This window comes from Triticum dicoccoides, chromosome 3B (assembly GCF_002162155.2).
Source record: "Triticum dicoccoides isolate Atlit2015 ecotype Zavitan chromosome 3B, WEW_v2.0, whole genome shotgun sequence".
Taxonomy (NCBI): Eukaryota; Viridiplantae; Streptophyta; class Magnoliopsida; order Poales; family Poaceae; genus Triticum; species Triticum dicoccoides.
Genome location: NC_041385.1, coordinates 844,929,208 through 844,941,436, shown reverse-complemented (window position 1 = coordinate 844,941,436; position 12,229 = coordinate 844,929,208).

The following is a 12,229-nucleotide window of genomic DNA, read 5'->3' as shown; positions in this document are numbered from 1 at the left end:
GATTTGGAGGTGTGTGTGCGTCGCGCGGCAGGTAAGGTATGACGTGCTATTTATACCAAGAAACTACATCTTGATCCATGAGGACTGTCGAAGCTGAGTGCTCCAGAAAAATCAACATGGTTCATCATAATTTATCCATAGGACAGAGACACTTCGCCCCTCTATGGGACCTCTCTGCAGCCAAGCGCTGTCCCACAAAATTTTTTCTTTCTTTTTTCTATTTTATTTATATTTTCTATGAATAAATTTCCAAAACATAAATTTATTTTAAAAACTAAATCATGTCTTCGAAAAAATAATAACACAATATTAAAGAATTTTTTTGCAACTAGAAAAATGTTGACTGCTCTCAAAACAAAATATTCGTGACATTGATTTAATTGTAATTTCCAAAAATTGCATATACACTTTTGAAAATGCGTATAGAAAGTTTAAAATAATGTATGTGTAATATGAAAAAAAGTTTCTTACATTAAAAAAAATATATGTCACATTTCAAAGAAATATTCTTGCATTTCCATAAAATGTGTTTGACAGTTTCCAAAAAAATTATACAGTGTAAAAAATATGTTCGCCTGTTTTACATTTTTATTTCCATTAAAAACTTCAACATGTATTTGGAATTTTCTTGACAATGCATTCAAAAAAGTGTTCAAAACACGTATTATTAGTAAAATGTTCAACGTGTATCAAAGAAGAGTTAGTCTTCTACACTAAAAATGTATATTATGTACTGAGAATATTTAATATATATCTAGACAACCATAAAAAATGGAAAGTGTATTTTGAAAAATGTTTACTATTCAAAAAAGTGTTCAAAACATGTATTAAAAAAAGGAAATACACCGTGTATTTTAAAAATGTTGAACATGTATCAAAACAAATGTTTGGTGTGTACACTAAAAATTGATATTGTGTACTGGAAAAAATAGACATGTGCTGAATAAGAAAGAAACCAGTGAAAATTGCAAAAGAACAAAGAAAACTAGTAAAAATGGAAAAATAAAAATAAAGATAACCAATGCAAACGAATGGAAACAGTGAAAACCGAGAAGAAAACATAGAAAAACGAGAAAGTAACGAAGAAATAAAGCAAAAACACAAGTAAAACCGAGAAAGAAAGAAGTAAAAAACCATGGAAAATGGAGAAAAAACCAAAAATAGAAGAATATCAATGGAAACCAAAGAAAACCGAGAGAGAAAATAATAGAAAAAATTGGTCTAAACCAGTACGTCGACCGAGCGGCCTACCTGCGCTAATGGACCGCCCATATGCGCATGCTTCAGTCCAGACGAATAATATAGTCGCTATGAGCGAGATATAGTATTCACGTATATAGCTCGGCCAATCTCATATTTGGTGCTTCATGCACTTGTTCCTTGTTATTTGCCAAACCTGCACACCGCAGTTTCCTTTGATAGATCTCTCTTCCGGTTTAGAGAAGCTTCCAAAAGCTTACTATCCGATTTCAGGAAGCTTCCAGCCTGGTTTTCCTTTTTTATTTTCTGTGGCGTTCGTCCCTTTTTGTTCGTTCTTTATTTTTTTGGCTTTTGTTTTCATTTTACCGTTATTTTATAATGATTATTATTTCTTGACATTTCCCTATTTTGTTTGACTTTTTCAGTTTTCACTCTTATTTTTATTTTTTATTAATAATTGAACATTTTCAATAAATATTTCAATCATGATATTTTTTCAAATTGCAGCACTTTTCCAATTTTTGACTTCATGAACTTTTATAAAAAATACATGAATTTCTTTTTATTTCCCGAGCCTTTTCAAATTCCCATACTTGTTCTAATTTTGTGTTGTGTTAAAATTTGCAAGATTTTTTTAATTATGTGATTTTTTTCCCAATTTGTGAACTTTTCTCGAGTTCCTGAACTTTTTCCAAAGTTGTGATTTATTTTTCCAAATTCGTATTTTTTTAAAAATTCATGAACTTTTTTTATATACCCTTTTTTTGCAGGAAACGAGGTGCATGTCCGTGACTTTGTTTCAATTTTTTGTCAAAAAAGTCGGTGTCTTTTTAACAGCTACTTTTATTTACAGCGGTTAGCCAATGAGCATACGCGAAAAGAGCGAGCAAGCAGGCGACCGGGCGAAGCCACCACCAAGTTGTTCTCTCGTGATTGGGTCGCGGCCCAAATAGTCACATGCACCGGCTGCGCTTAAGGCCTAATTGGCAGCAATCTCTACTCCTAATGTCTGAGTTGGTAGTCTCGCCTCACTCCGGTTAATTATTCCCCACCGGTTTTTATCCCACCAGAGCATTTAAACCGGATTTCCTCTACTCCTAATGTCCGAGTTGCTAGTCTCGCCTCACTCCGATTAATTATTCCCCATCATTTTTTATCCCACCAAAGCATTTAAACCGGATTTTACCCATGATCTATTTAAACCGATCTTATGTTCCAATAGGATCAATTTTCGGTAGTATGTGGTAACCATTTATATGGAAAGGAATAAATTATGATCAATCTTTAATCAATTTATGAAGACCAAATCTCTACTATCCCGCACAAATATTTACATGCATATGCCATTGCCTCTACCCACGTTTGCCTCCCACCCCACCGGCCCACCCCAACACGAATCAAACTGCTCAGCTCGACTCCCCCATCCCCGCACTGCATGATTTTCTCAAAGAAAAATTCCCTGCACACTCCACGACCCCATCCCGCACTCGTGCGAACTGTCCCACTCGCGCCATGCCCTAGATCGCCGTTGTCGCTGTCGTCGCCGCTGCCGTTCTCTCCTCCCCTCGTTCCGTGCCTCCCCCTCCAGGCACCAAGCCACCTCCAGAACCACGCCTCCAAGTCCTCGCCTCTCCCCTTCCTCCTAAATACATATGCCCATGGTAGGGGAGGTGCAAGGACATGCTTAGACCGGCGGGGATTTACCAGGACGAGCCTCACGCGTTGCGGCCTATGCATGCATGCTGGCCGAAACGAGTCCGCCATGCATACGTGCATGGTAGGTGGGCTAGCCGAGATCTTCGCCTCCGTTAGTGGATCGATATGGGTCTTGGCAGTAGTGGCAGGCATCGGCGGATCAGAGGACGTGGTCTGAAGCTGCGTGATACGTCTCCAATGTATCTATAATTTTTGATTGTTCCATCCTATTATATTATCTGATTTGGATGTTTAATAGGCATTTATATGCTATTTTATATTATTTTTGGGACTAACCTATTAACCGAGGGCCCAGTGCCAATTTCTGTTTTTTTGCCTATCTTAGAGTTTCGCAGAAAAGGAATACCAAACGGAGTCCAAACGGAGTGAAACCTTCACGATGATCTTTCTTGGACCGAAAGCAAACTAGAAGACTTGGAGATGAAGTCGGAGAGGCAACGAGGCGGCCACGAGGCAGGAGGGCACGCCCCCACTCTCATGGGCCCCTCGTAGCTCCCCTGACCTAGTTTCTTCGCCTATATATACTCTTATACCCTGAAAACATCCAGCAGAGCCACCAAACCACTTTTCCACCGCCGCAACCTTCTGTACCCGTGAGATCCCATATAGGGACCTTTTCCGGCGTCCTACCGGAAGGGGATTCGATCACGGAGGGCTTCTAAATCAACACCATTACCTCTCCGATGAAGCGTGAGTAGTTTACCACGGACCTTCGGGTCCATAGTTATTAGCTAGATGGCTTCGTCTCTCTTTTTGATTCTCAATACCATGTTCTCCTCGATGTTCTTGGAGATCTATTCGATGTAATATTCTTTTGCGGTGTGTTTGCCGAGATCCGATGAATTGTGGATTTATGATTGAGATTATCTATGAATATTATTTGGTTCTTCTCTGAATTCTTATATGCATGATTTGATATCTTTGCAAGTCTCTTTAAACTATCGGTTTAGTTTGGCCTACTAGATTGATCTTTCTTGCAATGGGAGAAGTTCTTAGGTTTGGGTTCAATCTTCTGGTGTCCTTTCCCAGTGACAGTAGGGGCAGCAAGGCACGTATTGTATTGTTGCCATCGAGGATAAAAAGATGGGGTTTTATTATATTACTTGAGTTAATTCCTCTACATCATGTCATCTTACTTAATGCGTTACTCCGTTCTTTATGAACTTAATACTCTAGATGCATGCTGCATAGCGGTCAATGTGTGGAGTAATAGTAGTAGATGCAGGCAGGAGTCGGTCTACTTGACACGGTCGTGATGCCATGTTCATGATCATTGCCTTAGATATCATCTGAACTATGTGCTTTTCTATCAATTGCTTGGCAGTAATTTGTTCACCCATCGTAATATTTGCTATCTTGAGAGAAGCCACTAGTGAAACCTATGGGCCCCAGGTCTCTTTTCCATTATATTGAATCTCTTTTCCATATTGTTTAATCTCGTTTACATCTTACTAGTTTCCGATCTATAAACCAAAAATACCAAAAATATTTACTTTACCGTTTATCTATCTCTATCAGATCTCACTTTTGCAAGTGACCGTGAAGGGATTGACAACCCCTTTATCGCGTTGGGTGCAAGTTGATTATTGTTTTTGCAGGTATTCGGTGACTTGTGCGTTGTCTCCTACTGGATTGATACCTTGGTTCTCAAAACTGAGGGAAATACTTACGCTACTTTGTTGCATCACCCTTTCCTCTTCAAGGGAAAACCAACGCAAGCTCAAGAGGTAGCAAGAAGGATTCCTGGCACCGTTGCCGGGGAGATCTACGTCAAGTCAAGCCATACTAAGTACCCATCATAAACTCTTCTCCCTTGCATTACATTATTCGCCATTCGCCTCTCGTTTTCCTCTGCCCCACTTCTAAAATGATTTTTGAAAAGGTTCGCCTTTTCTTCGCCCTTCTTCCGTTCGATCTTATGTTCGCTTGTGTTACCATGTGCCTTCCTTTTGCTTGCATCTTCACTTGCTAAAAGTCTATGGATCCCCATCCACTCGCCAATCTTTTTAAGAGGTCCAATTATGATGAACCTATTGCTAGTGAGTTGAGTGCACTAGATTGTCTTTGTGAGGTTTTGCTTGAAATTCGTGAATCTGAAAATTGTGATGGACTACTTTATGAAGTGATTCACGATAGATCTTTGAATAAAAAGCATGATTGCAATGATTTTACTCTAAATTATATTGATGTCAATTGTGCTAATAATATGCAAAACCCTAAGCTTGGGGATGCTAATTTTTCTATGTCTACTACTTGTTGCAATGACCATGATTGGGGTGATTCTTCTTATGACCATGAAAATTTATTTAAGCCCCATGATGAATATGAGATTGATAATAATGTTTGCAATAATATTGAAAGTGGGTTTGTAAGAGTGTCAACTTTAGATCCCACATATTTGGAGAATTTTCAATCTTATGAAATCTTTGATGAAAGTGGGTTTGGAGAGGTCATGACTTTAGTTAATGTTAATCCCACTATCTTGGAAGAGTATCAACTTTGCATGCATGTGGATCGTGTTGAGAATATGTTTTGTGATAGCTATATTGTTGAATTTGCTTATGATCGTACATGTTATTATTATGAGAGAGGAAAATATGGTTGTAGAAATTCTCATGTTACTAAATTTCCTCTCGTTATGATGAGATTCCAATTGTTTCTTTCTTCTTTCTTGCATATGCTTGATCTTGCTTGTCTTGCTAATTTGTTTTCCTATAAAATGCCTATGCATAGGAAGTATGTTAGATTGAGATGTGTTTGCCACATGTTTTATGATGCTCTCTTTGTGCTTCAGTTTTTCTCTTTTATGTGAGCATCGTTGAAATTATCAATGCCTAGCTAAGTGCGTTAAACGATAGCACTTGTTGGGAGGCAACCCAATTTTATTTTTGTTCTTTGCTTTTTGCTCCTATTTAGTAATAAATAATTCATCTAGCCTCTGTTTAGATGTGATTTTATGTTTTAATTAGTGTTTCTGCCAAGTAGGACCTTTGGGAAGACTTGGGTGAAAGTTGATTTGATCTTGCTGAAAAACAGAAACTTTTGCGCTCATGAGATTATTTGTCGTTTTTTAACAGAAGAGTGATTTTCAGTTGATTCTTTTTGCATAAGATTAAAAGACAAATTACTCACGTCCACAAATTTATTTCAGAATTTTTGGATTTACAGAACTATTCGAGAGTTACAGATTACTACAGACTGTTCTGTTTTTGACAGATTCTGGTTTTCGCGTGTTGCTTGCTTATTTTGATAAATCTATGGTAGTATCGGGGGGTATGAACCATGGAGAAGTTGGAATACAGTAGATATTACACCAATATAAATAAAGAATGAGTTTACATCAGTACCTTAAAGTGGTGATTTATTTTCTTATACTAACAGAGCTCATGCGATTTTCTGTCGAGTTTTGTGTTGTGAAGTTTGATTTGATGGACTACGGAATAAGGAGTGGCAAGAGATTATGCTTGGGGATGCCCAAGGCACCCCAAGGTAATATTCAAGGACAACCAAAAGCCTAAGCTTGGGGATGCCCCGGAAGGCATCCCCTCTTTCGTGTTCTCTCAACAGAAATAGAAAACCTTATGGTGGATTTACTTTTTCCCTAGTTAATCAAATGTATGGTGTAGCCATGTTTATTTTACTAGATTTTGTGCTTGTCATTGAACCTTTATAAAAATTATGTTTATAAAAAAATTCATCATTGGAATAGTAGTTTTTTTTTCTGGAGTGTGTATAATATTTTACCTATGCCATGTCATTCTTCTATCATTGAAGAGCCACCTCGAAGCTGGATCATCTACTTCTGCAGATACAGTTGAGTGAGCAATGTCCCTCATGCTGAATAACCCTAAGGTGATGGTCAAAGTTCGTTATGAAGTTGATTCCTACATAGGGAAACTAGTATGCCTAATTGAGGCGGCCGATCTCCTAAAGTTACAATACCTTCATTGCATAATCGTGGAGACGCACTACTAGGGAAAACCATAGTAGTAGCGCGTGTTTTGTGCCCACGAGTAGCGCGGGTGGCCGCGCTACTAATAAGGCGCTACAGCTATTGCTTAGCAGTAACGCGTGCCAGCACGTGCTATTGCTAGGACAAATAGCTGCAGCGTTTGTTCAGTACCACGCTACTGCTAAGGTATCTACTTGCAGCGTGTTTTCTTTCCATCGCTACTAGTATTTTTTTAGTGTATTTATGCGCCATCATACAAATATTGGTACAATACCAGCTATTATGAGGTTTAGATCATTATGTCCATAACAGTGTATTAAATGAAGGCGGATTAGGTTCAAGTGGAGGCAATATGTGGTGCATGTCAAAAGTATACTACTACTCCAAACTTGATCTAGTTTGGACTAGTAGTACTTTCGATGTGCACCACATGTTGCCTCCACTTGAATCTAATCCGCCAGCACAAGCTATTTAATTATCATCATAGTCATTACCACCAACAGTATTTATTTAATCAGCACTAACATTAGCTAATAATAATCATCATAGTCATTATCACCAACACTAGCTATTTTATCATCATAGTAATAGTGTAGCACATCATCATCCTCAAACTCATTTCTAGCTAGCTAATCACTCCTGCTGCTCTCTCTTAGGTAAAATAACATAAAATATATATAGCTCTCCTCCTCGATCAAACTGGAGCATGCAGATGAACCTGTCTCCTAATCGTGGGTAGCGCATCTGTTTGCTGCCCCCTAGTACTTCTCTGCGCTCCCCCATCACATATTTGGTCCAGTCTTACACTATTAAGCATCCGTCGCTAATCTTGAATGCACTAAAGTAATCTGTAGGATATCTTGGCCGTAAGCTGATAATACTCATGGTACCTTTAGTCTCGATCCCATAAGGCACAACATTCATCGGGAGTCCCTGTTGAAGAACATCGTACGGTAACATACTTAGCAATGAAGTTTAGCTTCAAAAATAATGTATCGAAAAGATGCACCGATGACAAATAGTAAAAATCTTACCATCCTTCCTAAATAGATGTGACCGTAGTTTATTACGAACACTATTGGTCGCACATTTTCAGTACTAACATTTCTAAATACAGGAAGAAAATTTGTCTTGACAGTATCAAGATCCTCAAGCCATGAAACATAATGACTGGGCTCCTCGCAGTTGAGTTCAGCCCTAGGACAGTATACGGTCCTGTCTACCAAGCGCAGGACATGTTTGCTTGCACGGAAATAAGCTGACAATACAAATTAGTTGTCAACTATTTTTGAATAAACAATATCAAAGACATAAATATGGTTGAGAAACTTACATAATGGTATAACTGGAGGCATTTGCACATCGACCCAGATGTCGGTATTACCTTCAATATCATCTTCCGGATGAATATCAAAGGTGATAACCATATCAGGCTCAAATGCATAAGTCTTGCATAGTGCTCGCCATGTTTTGCATCCAAAATAGGTGTAGTCGTCTGAATTGTATAACTTTGCATGGAAAATATAACCATGCTCGATCTTCAAGTAAACTTTCTTTTCCTCCATACTATGACTGAAACCTATCTTATCCAATACAAAAACTCTTGCATGGCAGGGGATACGCTAGTAGAATAAAAAAAAATAAGTTGAAGCAAATGAAGCAGATGTCATGCTTAATTACGAAAAAAGACATGTCGTTGTGACTTACTGTATCCACTTCGAAGTTCTCGTCCAGCTTGATGCTGAAGTGCCTATCATCATCTAGGAAGATTCCGTCGCACAAGCCGCGCTCGTCTTCGCAGTATTTGCAAATACCGAAATCCTTCTCGTCTTCAGACATTTCCTATGTTCATAGTTAAAACATTAATTGAAAATCGATCGAAGACAACTACCAAGATACTCAACACACAAATCCGGGGCACTCGATATTTCCTACATATTCTAGCACAAGTCATGCCAAAATTCACGGAAAAATCCGGCATGACCTTTGCTAAAATAGGACATATCAAGCGCCTGAAATTTGCCGGAACGGAAATGAATCAACACTCCGGCAAAACATAGGTCACTCGAAGGTGTAACCTGCAAACATGACCGGCCACTTGGATATTGAGCAACACAAGATATACATTTCAAAATATCTTATAGGACTCAAATTAGCATGCATTCAATAAGCAAAAGTAAATCATCTCATGCGTCAGTACATCGTCGAATATTATCACTAATACATCACGAATAGTGTCATACATATAACATCACTAATACAACTAAAACTCTAGCACACGACGGGTATCGGCGCGGGCGGTGGACACCCACGAAGAAGGCACCATCACGGGATCATAGCTCTAGTGAGATCCCCGGAGAACCTGCCAGGTACTGGAGAACGGCCTGTGCTCCAACGCAAACAAGTAGCGACGGACGTGCGCGTCCTCCTCACTGACACAGTGACGCACCACCTCCGCAGATTCCTCGAGCCTTTGGATCGTCACTGGCCCACGCGACCGCCACCAAAGAAGGTTCGGGTCAACGACAGGCTGGCTCCTCACCAACCTGCGCCCCCGGTAGGTAGCGCCTCCCAGTACCACCCCGGCGGAGCCCAGTCCCGAACATGGCCGATCTGGTCAAGCAGGTCTCGTCCTCCGCCGACTCGACGACGAGGATGCGGGATAGGCATCGTCCACGTCGAGGCGGGAAAAATTGCTTTAACTAAAAAATCACCTAATTAGTACCTAGTTCTTACTAACTAAATAGAAGAAGGTCAAATTTTACTCGTTTTATTATGCATTACACTAGTGTTTATTCATCATCTAAGAAAACATCACCTAAGAAAAAATCCCAGCCGCATCTGTATCCAATTCATTTCCACCCATAGATGAACCCTAACTATTTGATGCAACTAAAATTTGAAGAACCCTATCTAGGCAGAGGTAGGGGAGGGGGAGGAGCAGGCATGCTCACCTTGATCGGGTGCCTGCGGCGAGAGAGGGGCAGGCGGCGTCGAGGTCGGGCTTGGGGCGGGGCGGCGTCCGGGGTGGCGTTGAGGTCGGGGGCGGCGTCTGGGGCGGCGTTGAGGTCGGGGGCGGAGGCGGCGTTGAATCCGGGGTCGGGGGCGGCGTAGAGGGTGTGCAGAGAGCGCGCGGCGACCGACGGGCGACGGCGGCGGCGAGAGCAGAGGAGTTCGATTTGGGGGAAGTGGCCGTGGGGAAGGATGAACGCGGTGGTTAAGTCAGAAGTAGCAGTAGCGCTTTCCTGAAAGCGCGCTGCTGCTACGTTAGCTACAGCGCGTTCTGGGATACGCGCTACTGCTACTACTTTCTCCTTTTTTCCTTTTTCATTTATTTTTCTTCGCATTTTATTTTTTTCCTTTCACCTTCTTCTATTTCTTTCATTTTCAATTACCTTTCTATTTGCTTTTCATTTAATTTTATATCCTTTAGTAGTAGCGAGTTTAGAGCAAAATGCGCTGCTACAAAGAAAGTAGCAGTAGCGCGGTTCCATATAGATCGCTACTACTATGTGTACCATACCGGCTAAGCCGTGAGAATTTTAGTAGTAACGTGTATTCACCGAGACGCTACTGCTACGACACTATCTGCAGCGCGGTTTCGGCAGGCGCGCTGCTGCTATTTAGCACCAGCGTGCTTCTTTGACCCACGCTACTGCTAAGGTTCTGTGTATAAGGTTTTCCCTAGTAGTGACGCTTCGTCTGCATCCACCAACACCACTTCTTTTTCCTCATGAATCTTCTATTCACTGCACCGTCGGTGGATTTTTTTATTCCCAAGGGGACAATGCTTCTTGTGAACACATCTGCAATAGAGAGGGGTCCCAAGATATGGGATAAACCAACAAACTTTATTCCAGAAAGGTACTGAGTATGAAACCATGCATTAACTATTTATTTGGTTTCCTGGAAATGCTTATTTGAGTAGCATAGACCTTACTGATTTGTACATTATTTTCATAGGTTTGAGGGTGAAAAGGGAAGGTATTATGGCTATGCCATTTGGTATGGGCAGGCAATGATGCCCAGCAGAGAATTCAGGTATGCAGATGGTAGGCCTTGCTCTGGGAGCTATGATCCAATGTTTCGAATGGGAAAGAGTGGGCCCTTGGAGGCCTTCTATAAACCCCGTCAATCTATGATTACTCTTCTTTCGGAGATATAGTATTATTGTGGAACACATGGCTGTTCTTTTGTTGCTTTGTGTTGTATGGTCATCGTCAGCAAAATATTGTGTGGACATGTGACAATGTTATCCATGTCTCTATGTGTAAAAACTATGTTATGCAGTTTGCTAGCTATTCACCACCTGTGAGTGGAGCATCGACCATGCACTCCATTGATGCTGGGATGCCACCATATAACTTAAATCTGTGTTCCATATAAAGTTGTGCTATATGTGTTGACATTTTTAATCAGAACAGTTGTGTGTTTGATCATTTGTTTATGTATCAAGTACTTCTACTTGTTTTCTTTGATAACGGGCCCTTCGGCTTGTTACCATAAGCATTTTTTTACTTAACACGGTGAGTACATACCCTGCCTATGCATAATTAGGATGCACACATCCAACACCAATGCGCACACACCAAAAACATGCCAATAAATAGCAAAGTCATACAAGACCAAAGCTATACGCATGCGAGGAAAAAAGCAATCAGATCAACGAATCAACAAACTACAACAATGATCATATTCGCACCAATTATCTCATGACATCACATGGACGACGAGGTTCTTTAACAGCAACACCTTCACGAAGAGAGTGACGCTTAAGCATCGCCGTCGCCGGATCCAACCATCCAGGGCCAAAATCTAGATTTTCATCCTGAAGAACCAGTCCGAGCATATACGAGCAATGCCTTCAACAAGGTAATGACATAAAACCATCATCATTGCTAGGTATAACCAACTCAGGCTAGACCTAGGCATACACCTATATAAGGGAGGTAGGGGCCTCTCGGGTCGGCAGCTAACATGTGCCTCTCTCATATGAGACAACCACCATCAAAACAGATCAGACATGCAAATTGCCTCACCTCGAGGGCCTGAATTTGGAGTAAATCCTTCATCTCATGAGCAGAAAATCACACCGACAATTATTTCCTCTAGGGTTACAGATTTTTTTTCTTGTACAACTGTGTGAAAGGTTACGCCAACATGTGTTATTATTATTATTGCTAATCATGAATTCTACGCAGCTTATGCTAGGGGTCATATTCAAACACTTGTAGAGGCTTAGTTGTTGCTTTTGCTTTTTTTTGTTTGATATTTACGTATTGAAGCTTGATACTTGAACCATATTTAATAAATGGTTGTGTGCTATGTAGAGGCCAGGGCTAAGAGCATCTACACCTAGAC